Source organism: Vicugna pacos, chromosome 25, assembly GCF_048564905.1.
Source record: "Vicugna pacos chromosome 25, VicPac4, whole genome shotgun sequence".
NCBI lineage: Eukaryota > Metazoa > Chordata > Mammalia > Artiodactyla > Camelidae > Vicugna > Vicugna pacos.
This window is the reverse complement of record NC_133011.1, coordinates 32,702,174-32,724,536: the sequence shown is the minus strand read 5'-3', so window position 1 is coordinate 32,724,536 and position 22,363 is coordinate 32,702,174. Positions and strand designations below refer to the sequence as shown.

General features: G+C 47.3%; 1 protein-coding gene across 2 annotated transcripts in view; it reads left to right on the top strand.

Annotated features, from left to right (window-relative positions):
- The window catches only part of DNAAF11 (dynein axonemal assembly factor 11), a 64,180-nt gene extending 57,676 nt beyond the window's left edge, over positions 1-6,504 (top strand). Inside the window, exons 13-15 of one of the 2 annotated variants that reach the window (XR_012064226.1) lie at positions 3,235-3,441; positions 5,129-5,554; positions 6,360-6,504. The gene's annotated coding sequence lies outside the window, so the exon portion shown is untranslated. Of the gene's footprint in view, positions 1-3,234; positions 3,596-5,128; positions 5,555-6,359 lie in introns of those variants that run through there. The other variant, XM_072949733.1, reaches the window with a different exon arrangement.
- Positions 6,505-22,363: the final 15,859 nt, after the last annotated feature.

The following is a 22,363-nucleotide window of genomic DNA, read 5'->3' as shown; positions in this document are numbered from 1 at the left end:
ACTATTTATAAACCATTTATAGAGTACTTACTGTTGGGCCCACACTCCTCTAAGTCCATCATATAGAGCATCTTCCAATCAGAATAACCCTGCAATATTGGGTGTATTGGCTCCACTTTATACATGAGGAACGTGAGTCATTGAGAGTGAATGACTTTTTCACATTGTTTTTGGAAGAACAGAATCTGTATGGAAACTCAGATCTGTCTTATTTCAAACCCATGCACTTACCACTACAGATTTCTTTTATACCACACCATACTGCTTTAAAAAAAAATACAAAATTCCACGTACTTGGTATCAACAAGATCACAGCCTTACCTCCACTGACTTAAAAAGAATCCTGAACTCTCTCCTTGTATCAAAACATTTGCAGTGACAATTTTTTTCATTACAATGTCTCTTTAAATCATCCCCTTACTCTTTTTTTTCCCCTGTTAATTAGCCAAGTTGCTAAGCTGGCACAATGAAGTGGTGTTAAAGTGTCCCCAAATTAATAATGCCTCGTCAGCACTGAGGCAGGGCGTGAAATTACTTTCTGAAGTGTTACCTGAATGCGGTTAGCACCCCCTCAGCTGCTGACTTCAGACGAGAATGGGAACTCAGCAGAAATATCAGCAGGTCTGCATTAGCCGTCAGCAGAGCCCTGGGGTCAAGGAGGGTGAAGCAGCCCTCCTCGCCCACTAGTGTCCTTCTGATCGCCCTTCTGCCCTTGGCTGGCCTACCTCCTGAGCCTTCTGCCTCCCAGCTCTCAGAGCCCAGACTTACTTCCAGGGCTGGTCGTTCCCAACTGGAATTGCTTTGTGTCTGGGTCACCCCTTACGTGGAGCTCATGGCATCTCCAGGCAACTGGCTGGATCAGTTGTGAGCTGTGCTAATGAGACAGGGTCAGGGAAACTCCTTGGCACCTTGGAAACACTGCCCTGCATTCAGGGCTGGGTCTAACCTGCCAGGAACCCCCATGCTGGATGCGAGAGGAGCTGGGTTGTGGAAGAATAAAGAGGAGCTCGGGGGAGGCTCCCAGTGGAACTTCGTCTATGTTTAGATTTTCAGGCAGACCGATCTGTGGCTCGCCCTGCCCTGGATTGTGAATTTCTTCTCCAGGGTAAAACTCCAGCAACCCTCAAAGCAGCCAGTCTCAGTATGAAACATGCTACAAAGGTTAAAAATCCTATTTGAGATGAAATTTACTCAGTCTGCTGTTCTTAAAAGAGAGCAAACTCAGGTCAGGTCCATCTGTCCCACAACCTCAACAGCCCCCTCTCGGCTAGAGAGGGGGCATTTAATTGATAGGAAGCTTGGAGCTGAGGGAAGCACTCCGGGGACATAGAAAGCCCTGGCAGACATGAGTCCCCACGAAGAGGGGACCCATCCTTGCTCAGTCACGTAGTACCTATGTGATGTTGGGAATGCTACCCACCCGCTTTGAGCCTCCATTTCTTCATCTGTAATAAGGTTTATAATCATGCTAATTACGTAGAGTCGATGTGAGGATTAAATGCATATAAAACTATGGCACGTAGTAAGCACCTCAGTAACTTACCAAGATGATGAAAATGACGATGACGATGGTGATGAGGTTGATGATGACAGCAGTGGTGATGATGATGGTGATGATGGTGATGATGGCGGTCGTGATTATTTTGATGACAGGGAAGAGTAATGTATGTGAAGCATTTAGTAATTAGAACAGTGTGGTGTCAGAACTGAATAGAGTCCAGGAACAGCACCACTGCATGTGGACCCTTGGTCTATAACAAAGGCAAGAATAGAGAGCAGTAGATAAAGAATGGCTTCTTCAATAGATGGTGTTGGGTCAAGTGTACATCTGTATGGGGAAAAAAATGAAATTGACTCCTGCTTCACAGAAAACCCAACACCTACAGGTTATTTTTAGATCTAAACGTGGAAAATAATACAAAAAATCTCCCAGAACAGTGTCACCTTGCTTGGACCTTCCTGACCGGTTATCCAATCAGCCCGAGAAGGCCATTCACTGAAGCACATTTTAATAGTGAACCAAATAACTATGTCTTAGAAGCGTGAATAAGAGCAGCTGCTTCCCCTTTCATTTCCCTCAATTCATGCAGAGAAATCTGCTCTTCTGTTCCCACATGGGGAGCCCGTCTGAGCAAAGTTTGGGATGAGTCTCAGCAGGAAAAGCATTCTCTCTCTATCCCCTCTGGGGCCAGGCTGTGCAGCAGGCCTGTGGTCTGGGTCCTGGCATCCAAGTGGATTCAGGGTTCCACAATGTGTCCTTCAGGACCATTCACATCCCTCAAGGCACCGTCAACATCCCAGTCTCTGAGTCTAGAGTCAGGGCACAGTCCTCTTCCAGATGACCCTGCTTTGAGGGACAAGAAATTTGCAGAGATAAATGAAATCAGTTCCTATTTCTTCTGTGGCTCCAATGATAGAGCCCCAGTCGCATGGAAGGTGAGTGCAGGGTTCAGGTTGTCCAAATACCTGTGACAACTTCAGAGAGGGGAAGGTGGCTAAAAATCTCCCGAGGGCCAGCTCTGCCCTAGGCCTGGGGCTAGGAGCAGTCCAGCCTCGTCTCTAATCCATGGAGCAGTTCCGTGAGGTCCTTATTTTACAGATGTACAGACTGGGCAGAGAGGTGAAGTGACATACCCAGGATCACACAGCTGACAGGCAGAGCCAGGCCACCCCAGGTACTCAGGCTGCATCATGAAAGGCAGTGAGAGGGGAGGCCAGCCAGCACAGCACAGATATGAGCGCAGCCAGCTTCTGCCTGTACCCAAAGGGAGAAATCAGACTTCTAAGGAGGTGAGTGAGCAGTGCCCTCTTGACCTGTTTCCCCCACCTTCTGTCCCTTGGGAAGAGCTTGCTGGAGCCCCAGAGAGCAGAGAGGCAGGGGCGATGCTCACAGGGAAGGGCTTCTGTTCCTCTATTAGACCTGATGAAGGCCGCCCATGAGCTTCGGGTGTTAAGTAAGCAAGTAAGAGCCGTTTTAATCAATCTCTATTTTTAGGGGAGAAATATTTTTAAAAATATAATTTTAAATGAGTTGTTTCATCAACAATGACTTAATTCACCATAAACCAGAAACTAAAGCTCACCAGCAGAGCCTCTTCCTGACAGACTTGGTTAAGCGAGGCTAATCTAATGCCATAAAAGTGATCATGACAATAAGTAACATTTACTGAGCACCTGCTGTGTGCCTTTCATTTTATTGTAGCGAATGTTGATTGAGCCCTTGCTGTGTTCCAGGCTGGGGACAGAGCAATAAGCAAAATGGATCGAAGTCTCCATCCTTACGGCGTTTACATTCTACTGAAAGGAGACAGGAAGACAGATGAATAAATAAGCACGCCAACCGAATGGTGGAAGAGGCGTGGAGAACAATAAGCAAGGGAGAGAGACAGAGAGACCCACAGGTGCTGCGACGTTAAGTGGAGAGGTCCGGGAAGGCGGCATGTAAGCGGAGAACTCACTGAGTCCTCGGACTCAGAGTGGACTTCTTGGGGAAGAGGGTTCCAAGTCGATTTAGCAAAAAATGCAAAGTTCCTGTGGTGGGAATGAGCCAAGCTTCTTGGAAGGGTGACCTAGAGGCCACACGTCTGGAGACAGAGAGGGAGGCACTGTCGGGGAGTTAGTTAGGGGCCCGATTACACAGCAGCTCACAGAGCCTGGTCAGCTCTGCTTCATTCCCAGAGAGGCACGAGTTGGGGTGGGAGGGCAAGGACCCTGAGGGTGGGAGCATCTGTTAGACTGTCTCCGCAGGCCCACTGTGGCTGCTCTGTAAGGACAACGGGAAAAGCCAGGGTCCTATTAGGAGTGATGGTGACAATTGAGACAATGCTGGCTTGGATTAGGGGGCAGTTGTGAAGGTTGGGAGAAGTAACTGGATTCCACGTGTATTTGGGGGTGAGACACATCAGGATTTGCAGATGAAGGATGTGTCTCTCTTGAGAGAGGGAGAGAGAGGAGTCAAGGGTGGTCCTGAGTGTCTGAGAAACTGCCAGGTTGCGTCGACTTGTAAAGAGACCTGGAAAAGTAGGAGGGGATCACTGTCGTCTGGGCCGGTAGAAGACGGGGAGTCCAGCCTTGGGCACGCTAGGTTGCAGGCCCCTACATCCAGGGAAGGGTGCTGGGCAGGCAGATGGGGCCTGGAGTACAGGAGAGAGAATTGGTGGGAGATGCTATTTCTAATGCTCTGGCAACACTTAGAGGTGAGTGATTTTGACCTCATTGTACAATGAAGGAAACTCAGCTACAGAGGTTAAATATAACATTCGAGATCATCCAGCTAATGGGTGAGGATGTGAACCCAGTTCAGACATCACCCTTAGTGCTAAATGCGTTCCCATCTGATTGAAGATTTTAGATGCAGAGAGAAAATCTTCATGTGTCTCTCTCTTTTTTTTAATCCTTTGTAACTCAGCTCAGGTTTTCCTCTGTCTAAGCTCAGATAGAAGCCAGCTGGCCTCCTACTCACTTGAAAAAAATGTAAAATCCCAGTTTCTGAGAGTCTTTCATTTGCTTAGAAAGCAGCCATGCTTCCAAGTCCACCCAGCAGAGAATTGTTTCTGGCAGGGACACCAAGAGATGATGTCATTCTCTGAGGACAGGGAAAACCCCGCGTGCCTTTGGTTTCCCCTTCACAATCCATCAGAACAGGGCTTCTGCTACCTGCTGCTGGCTGCAGTGTCAGCTAGCCCAACATTTTTAGGAGGGACATTTTCAGGATGTAGCGAGAATATTAAATATGTTTCTTCCCCGTGACCTCCACGTTCTCATTCTGATCATTTAATCTTAGGAAACAATCAGAATCACGTAAAGATGACTAAGCTCAAAGATGCCCATCACAGCCCAATTTATAATGCTGGAATTTTAAAAGACATCTAATATCCAATGGAGACACGGTTAAATAAATTATAGATGTCAAAATTATTTTTAGAAAGAATTTGAAAAGTCATGGAAAGTGGTTCAATTAAAATGTTAGGCTTAAAAGGCCAGATGCAACCTGGTATTTTGGTATGATCTTAACCTACATTGCAGTAATTTTTGAAATCAATGGGTGACTAATAAGATGCAGTGAAAAGGTTATACATGTAAAAGGGTACTGTTAAGGGTTGAGTGGGACCTTGCTTTCTTTTCCCAGGATGGAAAACTAAGGGCACAGCTGAAAACAGAAGACTTTAGGGGCCTAACAATCTACCTGACCATTTCCTCGTGGCCTCCTGAGAGGTGCCATTTCAGCAGAACAGCTCCTACCACCACCGCCTTTAACCCCAACCTCCACCGTTACCCTCCAACCAGTGTAAATAGAGTCGTGAAAGACAGGAGGGGATACCTGCTCAGGAAATACAGGAGTGATACAGAGAGGTTCTAGTCCCCCTTTCCTCACAGCTTGGGAGTGAGGTGTGTGTGGAAGGTTCCCGTCTTCAAAGCTAAGGGAAAGAGGTGCTAAGAGAATTCCCCACAAAACTGGTGCAAGACAGCAAGATGGAGAAGCAGATTCCTCCCGCTTGGCCACCATGCTTGCTGGTCTACCCTGGATCCTCAAAGAAAGGAAGAAGAGCACAGGGTGAGCGTGTGGTGGGGAAAATGCCGACAGAGGGGGGCCCTCTTGAATCCAGGTTTCCCAAGACAGACATAAAATAGGTCCAGCAAGCGCATTCTGGCCGAAGAGCTGATCTCAGTGGTCAAGGGGATGAGGTAGAATCCCACTTCTCAGTGTGAGGAGTGGCAAAGAATGTAGGTCATCTTCACCATAGCCCATCTTCTGGTCATAAATTGCTTCTCCGTGTGCAAAATATATTCACCCTCTCCCAAGACCCCCCAAATCCCATACCAATATAGTCTTAGTTTTGAGTTCAGGATCTCATTGACTAAGTTAGGTCTGGATACAGATGAGGTTTATGGGGTGTGTTTCCCTGAGTGTGGCTCTTCTCAAATGGAAGACTTGGGAACTAAAGAGGTAAGTTAGCTTTCCGACACCCCCAGCATACCACAGGCACAAAGCAATTGCAGTGGACAAAATAACTGCAGTAGACACTCCAATGCAAAAAGGGCTTTTGGGGGTGTCAGTTGAGAGACACCATGGTTCCCCTAAGGGCTCTCGGACTGGTTGGAACTCTTTATATCCCCACCACTGTGTAGCCCCCAGAATCTCCATTCAGCTTGCAATTCCCCTGTAGTTATTTTCTGCTGGGCTGTGTAGAGTCTCACTCTTTGCAGGTACAGACTAGTATCTGATCAAAGACTGCAGGGGACCCTATGCATATTTCTGGGGCTCCTTCTCTATGTAGCTCCCTTCCTTCTCTCTTGTACCTGATTCCGCAAACTCCAACCACCCTAGCGACTCCTAACTCTGGTCTCTGTCTTTCCAGATCACCGAAACCTCTGCATCTTTTTTTTTGGATTTCTTCTCCCTCTGCCATATCTAGAAAGTTCCCCTAGACAGAAAACTGGAACAGTCTGCTCTCACAAGGATCATAATGATGCAATGTCTTTTGTCCGTTGTGCCTAGTTTTTCATACACAATGTATGGCACTCAATAAAAAATAACCAGACACACAAGGAAATGAGCTGATACAAGCAGAAACAAATTAGGCAATTGAAACACACCCATGCATAAATAATGGAGTTATCAGACTATAAAATATGCGTAAGATATTGTTGACGATACAAAACAGGACTAAGAATTTGGGCAGTGAATCAGAAACAATCAAAAAATCGAAATTTTACAACTGAAAAAGTACAGTAACTAAAATTAAAAACTCAATGGACTTCTTTAACAGATGATTAAGCCAAACTGAGAGGATAATTTGTTAATTGAAAGACAATTAAAATGAAACAAGAGAGAAAAGACAAGTAAATACAGAAGAGAGAGTAATGGAGCCCTGTAAGAATAAAAGGTTGAGAATAGGAAAGAAGCAACATTAAAGAGCTAATGGTTGGGGATTTTTAAAAATCTGACAAAAGCCTTTAAGCTGGAGATTTAAGAATCTTTACAAACCTTAAGCAGAATAAACAAAAAGAAAATTACACCTTAAGGGCAACACAGTAAAACTACTAAAAACCAAAGAGAAAAAAAAATCCTCTTAAAAACAATTAGAGGAGACAACAGACAGGAGGGGGCATTACTCTGAGGGCAAAAGGGCAGAGAGTCAGGGAAGAATTTGACTTCACCTGGGAGGTGAGACTTAAGTTGGACCTTGAAAGATGGCTATGATTTGGGGTAAAGGGCCTTCAGGGTAGAGGGAACACTCTAGGAAGGCCCAGAGAACCGAAAGCTCAGGCCGTGGTTCTGTGTGAAGGCAGCGATCCTGGGAAGGCAGCCTGGGGGACAGAGTGGGAATGACCTTGCATTCCTCCCTAGGAGTTTGAACTTCCTCCTAAAGATAGTGGGGAACCAGTGACAGTTTAAAATCAAGTCATTGACTAAAGAAGCCACATCGTTTCCAAAACACTGGGGAGACCCTGGGGAAAAGAGAGCCAGGTCTCCTTGTGCAATATTTATTTAGAGACAATGGAAATATTTCTCATCTCTGACCTCAAATTCTACAGAGTTTGACATGGGAAGAGAAGCACAGGGGCAATCATTGACTCGGTACTTACTCTGTGCCATCAATAATGAGGTAAATACTTACAAAGACACCAGAGTGTTACCCTTCACCATAATCTCTCTGGGAGGCCATTCATCTGCTGTCTCCTCAGCGTTGCATGGTTTTCTCCTGCCTCCGTCCCTCTCACCTGCTCCTCCAGCGTCTACTCTTTTTGTCCTGGATGATATTTATTCATCTTTTACGTTATTAGTTTAAATATAACTTTTCCCATAAACTTCCCAGGCACATTTAGGGTCTTTTCCCCATGTACTTGCATTATTTAAAAAATGTTTCCATTATGACAATTATTTCATTTTGTCACGGGAATCTGTGTACTGGCCCTAGAAGGCACTAGCACTAGCACTGATGATTTTGCACTAGCCCATCAGTGTTTGCAAGGCTGGGCCAACTCTCGCCAATCTTGTCTCATCAGAGAAAGGAACCCTCCTACACTGTTGGTACGAATGTAATTTGGTGCAGCCACAATGGAGGACAGTATGGAGGTTCCCTGAAAAACTAAAAATAGACTTACCATTGAATCCACCAATCCCACCCCTGGGCATATATCTGGGAAAAATAATTCAAAAAGACACATGCACCCCAGTGGTCATAGCAGCACTATTTACAGTAAGACATGGAAACAACCTAAATGTCCATTGACAGATGAATGGATAAAGAAGATATGATATGCATAGACAATGGAATATTACTCAGCCATAAAAGAGAATGCAATAATGCCCTTTGCAGCAAGTTGGGATGGACCTAGAGATGATCATATTAAGTGAAGACAGTCAGTCAGAGAAAGACAAATATCATATGATGTCACTTATATATGGACTACAAAAAAGGTGTATTTATTTTACAAACCAGAAATAGACTCACAGACATAGAAAACTGTGGTTACCAAGGCAGAGAGATGCTGAGGGATAAATTAGGAGTTTGGGATTAACAGATACACACTACTATATATAAAATAGATAAACAAAAAAGACCTACTGTATAGCACAGGGAACTATATTTAATTTCTTGTAATAAGCTACCATGGAAAGAAATCTGAATAAATATATATATATATATATATGCATATGCATAACTGAATTGCTTTGCTGCATACCTGAAACTAACATTATAAATCAACTACACCTCAATACAAAACTTAAAAAATTAACAAAATCTTACATCATCAGCACCAAGCAGAGAATCCAGGCTATTAGAATAGCCACAACTTCATTATTACTGATTGTTATACAATAGGAAAAAAGAGACCGTGGCAAGTTAAACCCTGGCTCTTCAAGTTTTCGCTCAGAAATCACGTATCAGTTTTGCTTTCTTGGCCAAAGCAAGTCACGTGGCTGCACTTAACTTCATGAGGGCAGGGAAGTGCCTCACTCTTATGGCCAAGAAAAGCAGCAGGAATTTGGGGTGGATGGCACCCATGACTGCCACAGTGAGTTAGTCTGGCAACAATGAATAAAATATTGTCGTAAGTTGTAAGGATTAACTAACATATGTGTCAAGTGCTTAGAGACTATGAAACGCTGCGCAGGTCTTGTTTCTAAGTTACTATAGAAGCATAGTGTTACGGATGTCAGGTAAAGGGACTGTTAAATCCAACACGTGAGAGGGGCGAAGACTTCACGGAGATAATGGCAATTGTAAGATAATTAGAATCTGGATGCGTAGAGATGGTGAAGCAGGCACTCCAGGGAATGTTTCCAGAGGGAACAGCAAAGGTCTGGAGATGGGACAGTAAAGGGCGCATTTGAGGAGCGGCAGATCTAGGGCAGCTTAAGAAGAAGGCACTTGTTCAAACAGCGTCTCTACAGGGAGGAGCTTCCGATGGCCAACTGGAAAATAAAATGCCAGCTGCGCTATTTGCAGAAGCAAAGGTGTCCGTGTGCAAGAACCCAGGTGCCATGAACACAGAGAAGGCTGCCCAAGCCCAAGACGACGGTCAGGCTGGCAGTCTGATGAGCTCGTCATCCCCTCGAGGGCTCATCGCACAGCCTGGCATGGGCGACGTCTCTGCCACTCATACCCACCCAGACACAACTACAGAGATGAGATCATCATCATCTTCTTTTTTTTTTTTTAAGCATCATTTAAACAGCAGAAATGCTTGGTCTCATGCTGTCAGGAAAGCTGTCACCATGGAAAAGAAAAAGAGAAGGTCCCCAAATTAGTGTTGAATCTCTTCCAAGAACTGTCAATATTTTTGAAAACCCCCAGAGAACAAATGCTTTCTTGAGCCTGGCAGGCGCTGCAGTATTGAAATGAGACCGACTCCAGGCTGATTGATGGTGGCCAGTCGGTGCCACGTTCAGTGGGTGACATCTAAGACAGGCAATCGGCAGCTTGGAATGAGCACAAAAAGCCCCATCTATGGGCTGATGAGAACCAAGCAAAAGTCGCTCAGAAAACTCAGAGCAGGATACACATTACAGGTCTGTGCTGATATTTGTAATCCAACTTTCACTGGTTTTACACTGACCTGCTAAATAAGGAGGAACCTTAAAATGTGCCTGCCACCCCCAAATTGTTTATTAATGGGTGTCCCTGTGGGTGCACCAGTCCTGTTGGTCACTGTACGATCAGAATGAAGTCTCACGTTAGGATAATACAAAGAGGATTTCTTAAGAGGACTGTTTATAAAGGGGTGGGAAAGCTTTGGAGGAATCCCAAGGACAAGTAACAGTGGGAGTGTCCCCATCACACTTGGCCACTAGCTGCCCCAGGAAAAGCAGGATCTTGGGCGACACATCTCTGTCAAACCGTAAAGGAGCAAAGTAGTGGGGCTGAACGCTGACCTCACTCCCCGCAGCTGACAGCAGGTTCTTTCTTGGGCAAAGCACCCGGGCAGTGTGTCTTCACGTCTACGACAGTCCTCTCCTTGCCCTGTTCAGATCCACTTCTCAATATACGTTTGAGGAATCAATCCTCCAGGGTCCCGTGGGCCTCTCTTCCTTCGGAGAAACCTGAAGGGGGAAGTCTGTAGGTCCAGCTACTCATCTTCAGGTACCATCTTGGCGGTCACTCGTCCTTGATTTCTTCTGCTGGTACAAGCTGAGTATGAACTGCATCTCCTACACATCTGTTTTGCCCTTAAGGGGGATATATCGTATTAAGTGTCTCCATAGTCCTCTGACAATCGTAGCAGTTGAAACTCCCTGGTTTCTGGCAGTTAAGTGCTGCCGTCTGGTCTCTATGGGTTTCAGGTCCTACACCCAGGGCACTGCTATCTGCCACCTAAGTTCTTTAACAGGCCCTTCTGCATCATCCCGGGCCTACAGAGGAGAGCCACCAGTTTTGGGGATGCTGGTACGCACTCAACAGAGCATTCTTTATGTTTCCTGTCAGTGGTTTGTCCTCTGAGCCTTCCTGTAAGTCATCTGATAGGTCTTCCCCAATGTAGAAATGGTAAGTCATTTCCAGTCTGCCCACTTTCCCGAGCCTTTCCATCCCCTCCCTTCACCACCTGCCGTGGCAAGTGTAGCATTTCAGCTTTGCTCAGCTTAAGGCAGTGCTTTTTCTATGCTTCCAGGATCACAAGTTCATACCATCTCTTTGAGTCCTTGGCAGGATGTTAAACTCTGTAACTCAGGAGAGTGCGCCTGAGTCAACAAACTCTATCCAACTTGATGTCCGCCTTGAAGGGCCCTTAGATTCAAGCACCCTTAGATTCTGCTTCCATGCACACGCCGTGGCTTCAGGAGAGAAATGATGACTATGTCTACATCACGTCTTCAAATCATCATGTCTTCTACCTCCTTCAGAGTCCCAATCTTATTTTGTCATACTTATTGTATTACAAATACTATTAATCTTATTGCTGCTAATAAAGTAAATGATCCTGTGGATGAGGCAGCATTCTATGTAATCTTGGGGATTTCTCTTTCCTGAGAGGCAAAGAAGGTCTGAAGGACCCCTACCTGTAGGCGTTATCTCAGAAGGATAATTCGGCGAAGAAGCTGCAGGACAGAGAGAGGGGGCTGAACCGGGAGAAGCTGAGGAAAAGACCAGCTTCCTGGAGAAGACGGCCAGTCACATCACAGTGACCACGTGGGTGAGAACCGGGAAAAGCTCCGGGATGTGGCACGTAGGAGGTTGGTGGGAGAACAGTCAGGGCAGCACGGGTAGCTTGAGGCTTTCCTCTTGGTTAACCTCTGCTTCTCTCCTTCTCGCTCCTTTGGAGCCGAGCACAGAGCTGGCACAGAGGGGGTTAATGTCCACCAAAGACAATTAAGTGCAACGACTCAGCACGGAAGCAGCTTCTCTCTTTTTCTGAATTATCACTTCCCTTTTCTGTATCTCTCTGGACCACTTGCAGTATTAAATTGTGGATATTTGTGTACAGGTTTCAATTTCTCTCCTTTCCTAAATGAGCTTTATGAAAGTAGAATCTTTTATTTACTTCCACAATACCCTAAGCACCCAGCACAGTCTTGTACTCATTAGGTGTTCGATAAGCAGCTGGTCAATGAATGAATGAAGCAGAGTAAATGAATGAATGAATGAAAGGCCAGTGATATTCCCTTATATGATAGACTTTTTACTAAATACACTTCATTGACCATATATATTAAATCAACATAAATGTATGTAGGGGTCAAGAGGAAATTCTACATATTAAATGTTGAGAACAATCTATGCAAAAGGAGTTCTTAAGGAAATGAAAATTTTTTCCACCTGTTATTGCTCATTTATTCTTTAATTACTCAAAATTTCTATTTAAAGGCTATTCATGTATCTGCTAAAATTATCTGGTGATTGACATAATAAGGTAACATCTCAGACCTCATGCCGCCAAACCAGCTAGCTAGCTTCTTTCACACTTCACGGCTAATTTCAGAGGTGGGACTAAGTACCCAGGCCTGTGAACATGTGAGACTTTAAAATTATCTCGGATTCTCAGGCAGCCCTCACCCAACAGTTCGCACGAATACACAGGAAATGGGCTTGGGTGGCGCATCTTGGATCCATGTTTCATGTCTCGGTCTTCCCAAGACCTGATGAGATACAAACAGTAGTCCCTGCTTAAATAATGAGACTTGCAATCACAGAGATGAAGTCCTTGACTCAAGTTCACACAGTCAAGAACTCTTAGAGCTCGAGTCTGAGCCCGGGTCTGTCTGATTGACAGCACATTCTCTTCACCCTGCTATGGAGGAGGGTGATTGGAAACTCCGTAGATGCGTTCCCACAGAGCAGTTCGTACGTTGCTACAACAGCCACGGGAACAAGAGCTTGAAGTTGCACAGAGATGAAATTAGAGTGAAAAGGAGCCAGAAAGATGTGGAGGAATCCCGGGCAATTTCCAGGAAAGGTATCTGGTACCTTTTTTATTCATTCCTTCACCATTCAATCATCCAGTCATATTTCCTGAGGATGTGCTCTATTCTGAGTCAGGTACTCTGGGATACCAGGGTACCCCACTCACAGGGTACTTCCATTCTGGTTGGGGTCCAGGCGAATGAAAGAATAAGTGCATTGGTATCGTCTGAAATGTACATAAAGCAGAAAACAGAACAGCCGTGAACGAAAGATACTGCCTGCCTTATCAGTAAGCAAAGGACACTGCAGCCATCAGCCACCGCCACCGCCACCGCCACCACCCCTGATGGTGAGCAGGAGGGAACGCAGGAAGGAGACAAGCAGGCTGCTGGCGGACAAGTCTCAGGCTCGGCAGCCACCCCCAACCACACCTCCAGAGGAGACTCAGGATGGGACAGAGCAGGTTCCTGGCCCTGGATAGCTAAGATGCATGTCAAAGGAATGCTTTCAGTGAGTCCAGAATTTTGCACCTTCCCATACATAGAAATTTCCCATAAATTCCTTAACTTGAGATGTCTGGTTTTCTTTAATTAACAGTTCCAACTGGTCTTTGTTGCAAAACTCCTGTGTATCCTGGCTCCTTCCCTACCTCTTTGGAGAAGGCTTTCAGAGCAATCTGAGAGGATGTCTTCTCAGGCTTGAAGTCCTTAGAAATGTCCACCGAATAAAGCATAACTCTCAACTTTTAGGCTGTGCGTGTGTTTTGGTCAACACAGCCATCAGTATTATAAGAGAATTCAGTTTGCACAGGTGTTGGAAGGATGGAGACACTAAACAGGACAGGGTAACGCATCCACAAGGGAATGTTACCACCTCTTGGACAGAGGGAGGGAGGGAGGAGACAGTGTTCTGGAGACAAAGGGCTGGTGTCACCCAAGGAAAGCTGGAATTAGAGCAGGGCAGGAGGAGATGCAATCGGAGAGGCTGCCTGAGGCGGGGGTGGGAGGAGAAGGAGGGAGGGAAAAGGACTTGAAGAGCAGGGCATTTTCTCAAAGGTGGGTGGCTGGGAGGGCAGCAGGGCGCACTGAAGTGATCTATTTTCTCTCTCACACCTGTTCTCCATCTGATGGGAGAAGGGGCTGCGTTCAAGGCAGTTTTAGCCAAACTTCTGGAAGCAGGATGCGTGTTCTGTGCAAGTTCCCTCTGCGCAGTCAGTAGCCTTGTCCCAGATGGAGATCTCGCCACCATTCTTAAAATGCACCTCCTAACTACTTCTTTGCCCACGGCTCCTTCCCCAACGGAGACCTCTTTGCATGTCTGCTAACTACTTGGTCTTACTGGGTGCACTTTAGCAAATTTTTTGCCTGATAAAACAAGCCTTAGCTATGTTTTAAGAAGCAAAAGATTGATATTATTAGAAATTGTTCTTCTTAAGTTGTTATATTTCTGGAACTTAGTGTGTCTGGGGTTTTCTTTTCCTTTAAATGCAGTCTCTCTAGGAGAGTAAAAACCACAAAGGAAAATAAACAAGACCTTTGGTTTATGGCACTCATAGTCTGGTCAGGGAGGCAAGGAAGTAAAGCCATCATTCCCCGGGCAATGAATCCATTTTATGCAGGTGCTTGGAAATCTAATGAGACTTGAGCACAAACTCCATCCACCTTCTTCTGGCCCCAAACCGCACACATGCACTGCAGACCATGGATGGCTGTCTTTCTGGTCCTGTCTGAGCCCGTGTGAGAGGCTGGTCTCTCTGGGGCCCTCTGCATGGCTCTGTCCGACTCTGCCCCCCATGCCCCTTGTCTCTCTAAGGCACACAGTGGGGAAAGGGAGGAAGATGGTCTGACCCCTTTCCCTTCCTCCCTGGGACCTCTGCACACAGCTCCAGAACCTACCCATTCCCACCCGTAATACGCTGTCCTTGCTCAGCCAGCACTTCCTTGCTCCAGGAAGGAGAGAGGAGAGGGTGTCTTGAAGTGCTTTGGGGAAACCGTATAGGACGCTGACCCCCAATCTTCATCGGCCTGCGTTTTACTGGTATCACCATCACTGTCTGGGTTGTGCCCTGTGCTTCCCAGAAACGTCAGGGGACCCAGAGTTAAATGAGATTTTTGCCACCACTGGCTGTGAGACCTCAGGCGAGTCACTTGGCCCCTCTGCACCCCAAGCTCCTCGTGTCAAGCTGGAGGTAACAGTCTCTGTCTCGTAGGGTTTGGCAAATAGGATCACAGACAGCAAAGTGCTTTGGGAAGAGCTGGGTTCCGATTCCTATCTGCACATATGGCCAGGGGAGCCCCGTGGGATGCTCAGGGTGTCAGCATCCTTGGGTCCGTGAGGAAGGCAGCGGGAGTGGGAGGCTAAGATGTGGACCCCAAGACAGATCTCCTGGGCTCACCCACCCAGTGGGGCACCAGGGGAGTCACTTAGTCTTCCTGTGCCTCGGTTTCTTCATCCCTGCTTCTGCACCTGTCCCACCAAGTCAATGACAGCACCACCTCCTAGGATAGTTATGAGAAAGAAAGGGAAGATTTCACGTAAATCATAGGATTGTGCGGGGCAAATAGGTGGTGCTTCTGAATGGCAGCTGTTACTGGAGTTGCTTCTGATCTTCTCAACAACCTTGCATTATACCCACCTTATTGATCTGGAAACTGAGGCTAGGAAGGCCAACTGACTTGTCTGTGGTTACAGAATTAGTTAGCAAGAGCTTGGAATCAAGCTCAAGGTTATGCTCTGCGCAGCCTGGCAGGCATCAAGTGAGGTGCAGGGAGGTCACACCAAAGGGGGTTCTATAAGGTGTAAGGTGTTGACTCTTGTGGGGGCTCAATCCATGTAAATTGGATCCAAATCCAACCACTTAAATAAAGGGTTTTTGTAATAACCCCCTATTACACTCCTCTATTCTAGGGGCAAGACTGTGGGAGACAGAGGCTGCACAATTTTAAAAAATCAAAAGCTGATGCAGGTGGTCATTTGGTCTGACCTTCTGTAGCGTTCTCCAGAGGAAAACAACCAGATAAAGCCACCAGATACGGGTTCTCTGTGACGCGGAGGCGGGGCGGAGGGGCGGCCAGGAATAGCTGTCTGTCCATTAGCTGGAGGGGGTGGAGTGCTTTGTCAGCACCCAGCTCCAGATGCCAGCAAAGGGGATGATCGTTGGATCATGAAAGCCTGCATTTTCTGCTTGACTTGTCCATCCTGGCATTTCTTCCGCTTGTCCATGCTGTCCGGTGTCCTCATCTGGTCCCTAATAGACAAAGTCCGGGCCACTGACATCCACAGCCGCTTTGGAGCGCCCCCACCTGCGCTGGGGAGGTTTTCCCTTTTTGTTTCTTTAGTCTCCTTTTTAAGAACTATGTTTATTATTTGAAAGTGTGTGGTTTTTCTACATTATTTTTTACTGGTGGTTGATTTACATCATTAGCTTCAGGTGTACAGCAAAGCGTTCAGTTGTACACACACATGCACATCTATTTTCAGACTCTCTTCCATTGTAGCTTATTACAAGAGACTGGACAGAGCTCCCCGTGCTCTGCAGTAGGTGCTTGTTGTTCGTCCTTTTTATCTGTAGCAGTGTGTGTCTGCAAACCCCGGACCCCCAGTGTGTCCCTTCCCGCTCCGCTTCCCAGGGAGGTTGAGATCCACTTGTTACCTTGACCTCTGGGATCCTTACTCGTGCTCCACACTGTGCTGTGCTTGCCCTGGTGGAAGCTCAGCCCCCTGTAGACCCCGCCCACACGAAGCTCCGGGGAGTTCCTGGGGGAGAGGAAGTGTCCCTGGAAGGGGGTTACACGCTGCGAGCACTGCATGCCCCTTGTCTGCTCGGTCCCTCGTTCTCTGACAGCAGGGCTGATTATTTACTTCCTCAAGTCTTCGTTCATCCCATCGCTGAGAGCTACCCATCGCCAGCACCACCCCACGTCTGCCCCAGTCTCTCCCCATTTTCCAGGTTTCCCTGCCACCCCTGCCTTGTTTCTCTGCTCCATCTCTTGAATAAGTAAACCTATCTGGCTCGTTTTCTACGCAGGGCAACTTAGATGCCTCTCTTTGTTCTTCAGACACCCAAGCCCTTACTATCTTACCTTCTTAAGGGACGTTCATTCCATTTGAGAAATTCGGGAGCCACTAGTTCCGATAATGCTTTTTTCGTCTTGTTACAATAATGTAAGGAAAACGGTGCTCACCTGGGGAGCGGTTGTGAATCTGGGAAGTACTAAAAAGAAATGTTAGTTCTCTCTCTTTTTTAAAATTGGAAAATTTCTGTAGTGGACTTTTTGGTGCTCCATCAGACACCCTGGGACGCCCCGCCCTGCCTCTACGAGCCCCTCTCTGGTTTCTGCCTGCACTCTGCTTCTGCTTCCGCCGACCTGCACCTGCAGCTCTTTGCCCTCCGGCTACTGGGGCCCCTGTGCCTGCAGGTGCACAGAGCGGGAAATACCCGGCAGTTCTGTCTCCTTAGGGCGGTGCTGCGCCCAGAGCTGACTGATGCAGAGTATCAAAGCCCGGCTCCTCTGTTTTTTAAGTTGAGGTATAGTTGATTCACAATGTTGTGCTAGTTCAATCCCAGCTCCTGTATTTGAATTACGACAACCTCTCTGAGGCATCCGCCTCATACTCTGGGGTTTCGTGCAGAATCAGGCTGGAGACTTGGCCTGAAATCGCACCCCTGCCTGGCTTCTTTCCCCTTCCTGTTCTGTTCCCCTGGTTCCCATACCAGGCTCTTCTGGGAGCACATCCTTAAAAGTCATCTGCACGTGAATCCTTGAGTCAGTGTCTGCTTCTCAGGGAACCAATCTAAGTCAATTTTGTAGGTGGAAAACGCATTTACCGAAACAAAAGGATTGGTCTTTAAATAGCCTCTCCCTGGATGTGAAGACTGCTGTTGAGGTCCTAGCTCTGTGGACCAGAGCAAGCTTAGGGCTGGAGGGATGGAGGGGAGCAGTGGGCACAGAAAGGAACATATTATAGAATCCACACAGTTGGAGGACTGAAGATGGAGGCAGAAGGGAGGAGGGCAGGTCGGATCCAAGGATGGTTCCACATCCACGGATTGAGAGATTGGGTAAACAGTGAGTTTGGGAGGCAAGGATCAGGAGACAGGGAGGCTGGTGAGTCTGAGTGCAAGCATGTCATGGTTGTGGGACATCCAGGTGGAATTCCTTGTCACGGACACAGAGAAGGGAAGCTCCAGGCACGGCACGGCAGTGTGTGAAGCTCAGGTGCTAAGTATATGCATCTGGGCTACGGAACTGTTACAGCAGCAAACATGAAAATCCAGGGGGACTGGAAACACCCAGAAGCAGCCGCACAAGAGAGTAAAAATCAGGCATCAACGAAGCAAAACTCCAAATCCACAAAGTTAGGGTGCCTTCCCAGTGATTTCTGATGCCCTCTGCTCCGCCCATTAACCCGAAGTATCTTCCTCCTGGTTGATCTGATGTTCTCTTTAAACTTATCATTATTTTCATTGGTTGTTTATGTCCAGCACATAAATTTTTCCTGTTGCCTTTTCACTTCTCAGACTCCCGATTCCCACAGCTCTAAAATGCTGGGGCCTACCTTATAGGGGCGCCCTGAGGATCCACAAGATGGCTCTTGTGAGTTGCCCAGCATAGTGCTCCATACATGACACAAGGCTAAGAAATGTGGCTGGCTTACCCACCCACCCACTGGAGAGCTTCTGGGCACGTGCTGGAGTATGTAGACTCTTTGTCATTTAAAAAAAATACAAAAAGAGCCTTTGGGGAAGAAAAATACTAGGGTTATAAAGGCTAGGGTGATGATTCAAGTCTGAAATTTTAATTCAATTAAGTTCTTTTTGACCCAAAATGATTTGCTAAAGAAATACAGGGTCGGTGAAGGATTGGGTGGCTGGAGGAAGTGTGGGGGCATTTCAGGAGATAGACCACCCTCAGGGAAGTCACGCTGAAACAGAATGAGCCTGTGGGGTTTTGTAAAGAGATGCGGCAGAGAAGGAGGCGGCCCAGGAAGAAGCCACACATCGCTTCTTTCATAAGCTTTTGAATAGAAGGTCAAGACACTTTTCCCGCTTTCTATACACACGAGGCAATTTGTGTGGTTGTCCTTTTAGGAAAAATCGGCAATCGTGACAATTTTTTTGAGTTCCACTCTTTCTCGCTCCCTTTCTCTTACATGTTTGTTGAAACCAGTAGCTCCCTGACCTAGATGTGGAAATCTTTGAGGGGGTGGGCAGTGCCCTATTTATTTTTGCATCCTAGGAGGTTGAAAAGTGCCTGGGAAATAGAAATTTTAAGCCAATACACGTCTGCTGAATGGCTGAATGATTGATTGAATGAATGAATGGACAGACAGTAACATTCATTATCGGGAAGATTACAGCGCGTTGCAGAGGGGAGAGCACATCCCTTGGAGAGAAGGTTAGACGGTGCGGGCAAATCAAGGCACAGCTTTAGAAACTGCAATCTGTACTTTATTTGGGAACATCGCTGAGGTGGATGGTTGGTCTGCCAGGGCTTCAAATACTGTATGAAAAATTAAATCTACATTTATTATTTATTCCATTGTGCATTTTGCATTCTAGACAATGCTGGCAATATTTGGACAATCATTGTTAACGTCAGATTAGCTTTCCAGCATGTTTGAGCTGGCCAGCACCGGATTTCTTGGAGATGTTGCAAATAATCTCAGAAAGAGCTTTCATCAGAGTGAGTAACTTCGGCATCAAAGAGAAGGTAGAGGTCTTTTAGTTGATCCTCCATGTGAAACTGAGGAAACTCAGTCCCAGAAAGGAGGGGTGTTTGCTCGAGGCTCGTGTCGTATTGTCCTGTAAACGCTGTCTGGGCTGCGTTTTGAGGCCTTGGCTAGAGGCTGGTTAGTTCCCTGTCCTGAGTGATGGATTAAGTCGGCACCCCAGTCACCTTCCTTACAGGCATCTCACATTCTCCATCACGACACCCACCCTAATCGCCCCCAGGTCGGGTCCAGACAACCGGGGATAGCCCCGATGCTGAAGAGCCCACTGAAATTATTCAAATGAGCCAATCCTGAGCCTGTGTCTCCTGCCTCACCTGTTCCTTCCCCAGGGAACCACCATCGAGGCTCTTGCTCACTGACCCCAGGGAGTCCCCTGAGTGACCCTGTGTAGCTGGTGTGCCGTGTTCTCCCCGGGGAGCTGTGGGTCTAACACATCTGTACAACCCCTTCTGGTCTCTCCCTCTCTTGATCTCCATCTGACTGCCCCACGCCTCACCCAGTTTAACTCAGTTAAAACATCCCATGGTGAATTGAGGCCAAGACAAAAGCTTTGATGTAGAAGAACTGAGCCAGGACACAGTTCCCCTGACTCAACCCAAAGATCCTTCTACCTCCCTCAGATGCATGTGTTTCTCCCTTAAATGTATGATTTAACAATTTGCTTCCCGAGGCTTTCTCTTCTTTCTCTAGATGTCATTTGATCCGCTAAGCAAGAAGCCAAACATAGGCTCTCACCCAAGTCCCACAACGGTGAGGATTCAAGCCCATCTTTTGGGAGAGACTCCAGCCCATCCAGCAAGAGCTGCGGAATTGGACAACACTTGATCTCTGAAAGCCCTGCTTTGTGGCTGATTTAAATAGCTTGTGTGGCAGGATCTTCTTTCTTAGTACTAGACAAAAAAGGAAAAATGGAGATCAAACACTAAGTCCTGGAGGGGTGGGGATAGCTCAGTGGTAGAGCACGTGCTTACGTACATGAGGTCCTGGGCTCAATCCCCAGTGCCTCTGATGATGATGATGATGATGATGATAATAATAATAATTTTAAAATCCACTAAGTTCCTGCCCTCAAGATGCTCACAGCCTGGAGGGAAGCAGACATTTATACCACTATATGGAGAATGCATTATTACTGCAACAATGGAGGTGTTATATCTAGATAGAGGGGAGCAGAGGGGAGCTTCAGGGAAGCTTCACAAAGGAAACTGTATTTGGTCTGAGGCAAAGGAAGAGAAAGAGAGAGAGAGAGACAGGAAATCCTTTATGTGCATGGCCGTCTATGTGCCCCAAATTATAAATTCATCTCAAGCCCCAGCAACTTTGCCACTGCAGACGTTTTCTACCCTTTCTTTCCAGGAAGAAAAATAGCCCTTCTATTCTCATCGTCGGAATCGCCATTTGTCATTCTCAAGGTGCCTCGGTGCCTTTGTCTCTGGCGTCAGCTGGCAGCAGTGTTGCTAAAAATAGCTGCCGGAGGGAACCGCTCTCCACGCTGAACATTAAAAATAGAAAGGGAAGCACTGCTGTGAATAATGCATGGGAGACAATCCCGCAGGCGCCGGCCTGCAGGTCCTGGGGGGCTGACTACAGAGCAGAGCCCCGCAGGGCAGGGGAGGAACGAGATTTGTTTTGCTCCAGCTTCAGTGAGAGGGCAGCTCATGCAGGACTGCTCGCCCCTGGGCCTGCCTGGGGCAGGGAGGGATGGGAGGAAACAGAGGCTTGGACCGGATGTCTGGAATGCAAATCTGGTGTCTAATTTGTAAGCACAAACTCTAATGCGGTCCAGGGCGGAGACAAAGGAGGGAGTGGGTGTGTGACAGGGCAGGGAGGGCATGCCTCATCCAAAGCCATGGGGTTTCTTTAAAAATTCACCGCTAGCCAATCGGAACCAGTCTGCAAGGGGATTTTGTCTCTGAAATCATCAGATGATGATTTCTGCAAAATCTAAGAGGTGCTCAAAGTTGAGACCCTGTTACATCAGCCAGAGGGGAGCTCTCCCCAGATCCATGAGCTTCACAGGGTCCCCATCGCTATGGACGAGTAACCGAGCGCTCTTAGAAGGGCACACAAACATTTGCCTTTACACGGACGCATTTGCCATGGCAGGACGCGGGCAGTCCCCGACCGTCAGAGCTGAAATAGCTCTGAGACTGGTGGGTGGGTGAAGTCCAGGGTGCTGGAGTCCAGAGGAGGAGACTTGGGGGCAGGGCTGACTTGCTGCCCCCTCATTACCCCAGTTTGCCTTCCCCAGCCGTTTCCTGCTGAGTCACCTCTTCAAATCCTCCTGGAATAGGAACCTTGTTCTCAAATGCAGAACAAGCCTCAGCGCAGGGAGAATGCAACCCCTCTGACCCAGTGTATACCTCAGGCGAGGTGTTCAGCCCCTTCCAGGCCCTGGGGTTTGGGGCCAGAGCAGCCCATCTGGCCCCAGGGTTGCCCCTGGAGTAAAGGGTCCTGTTGTATCCTCTAGGGAGTCAGGTTTGGGTCTGATGCAATCAACTCTTCCCAGATCTCCTGAGAGAAAGGTAACTCTGCCGCTAGAGAGATCGCCTCTCCTTCCTCAGGGACAGAGGCCTCATTCTTAACCCACACCCACCATTCCCCCCTTAATGCCCAAGAACATAACTTTGGAACCAGCTTGGGCTCAAATCCGGCTCTGCTCTTGACCATCTGCTCGATTTTGAGCAGCATATCTCATATCTCTGGGCTCCAGTTTCCTGCCCCCAAAGTGGGGCCAATAACACTGCTTTACCAGGTGTCGGCTAAAATAAATGCACAGC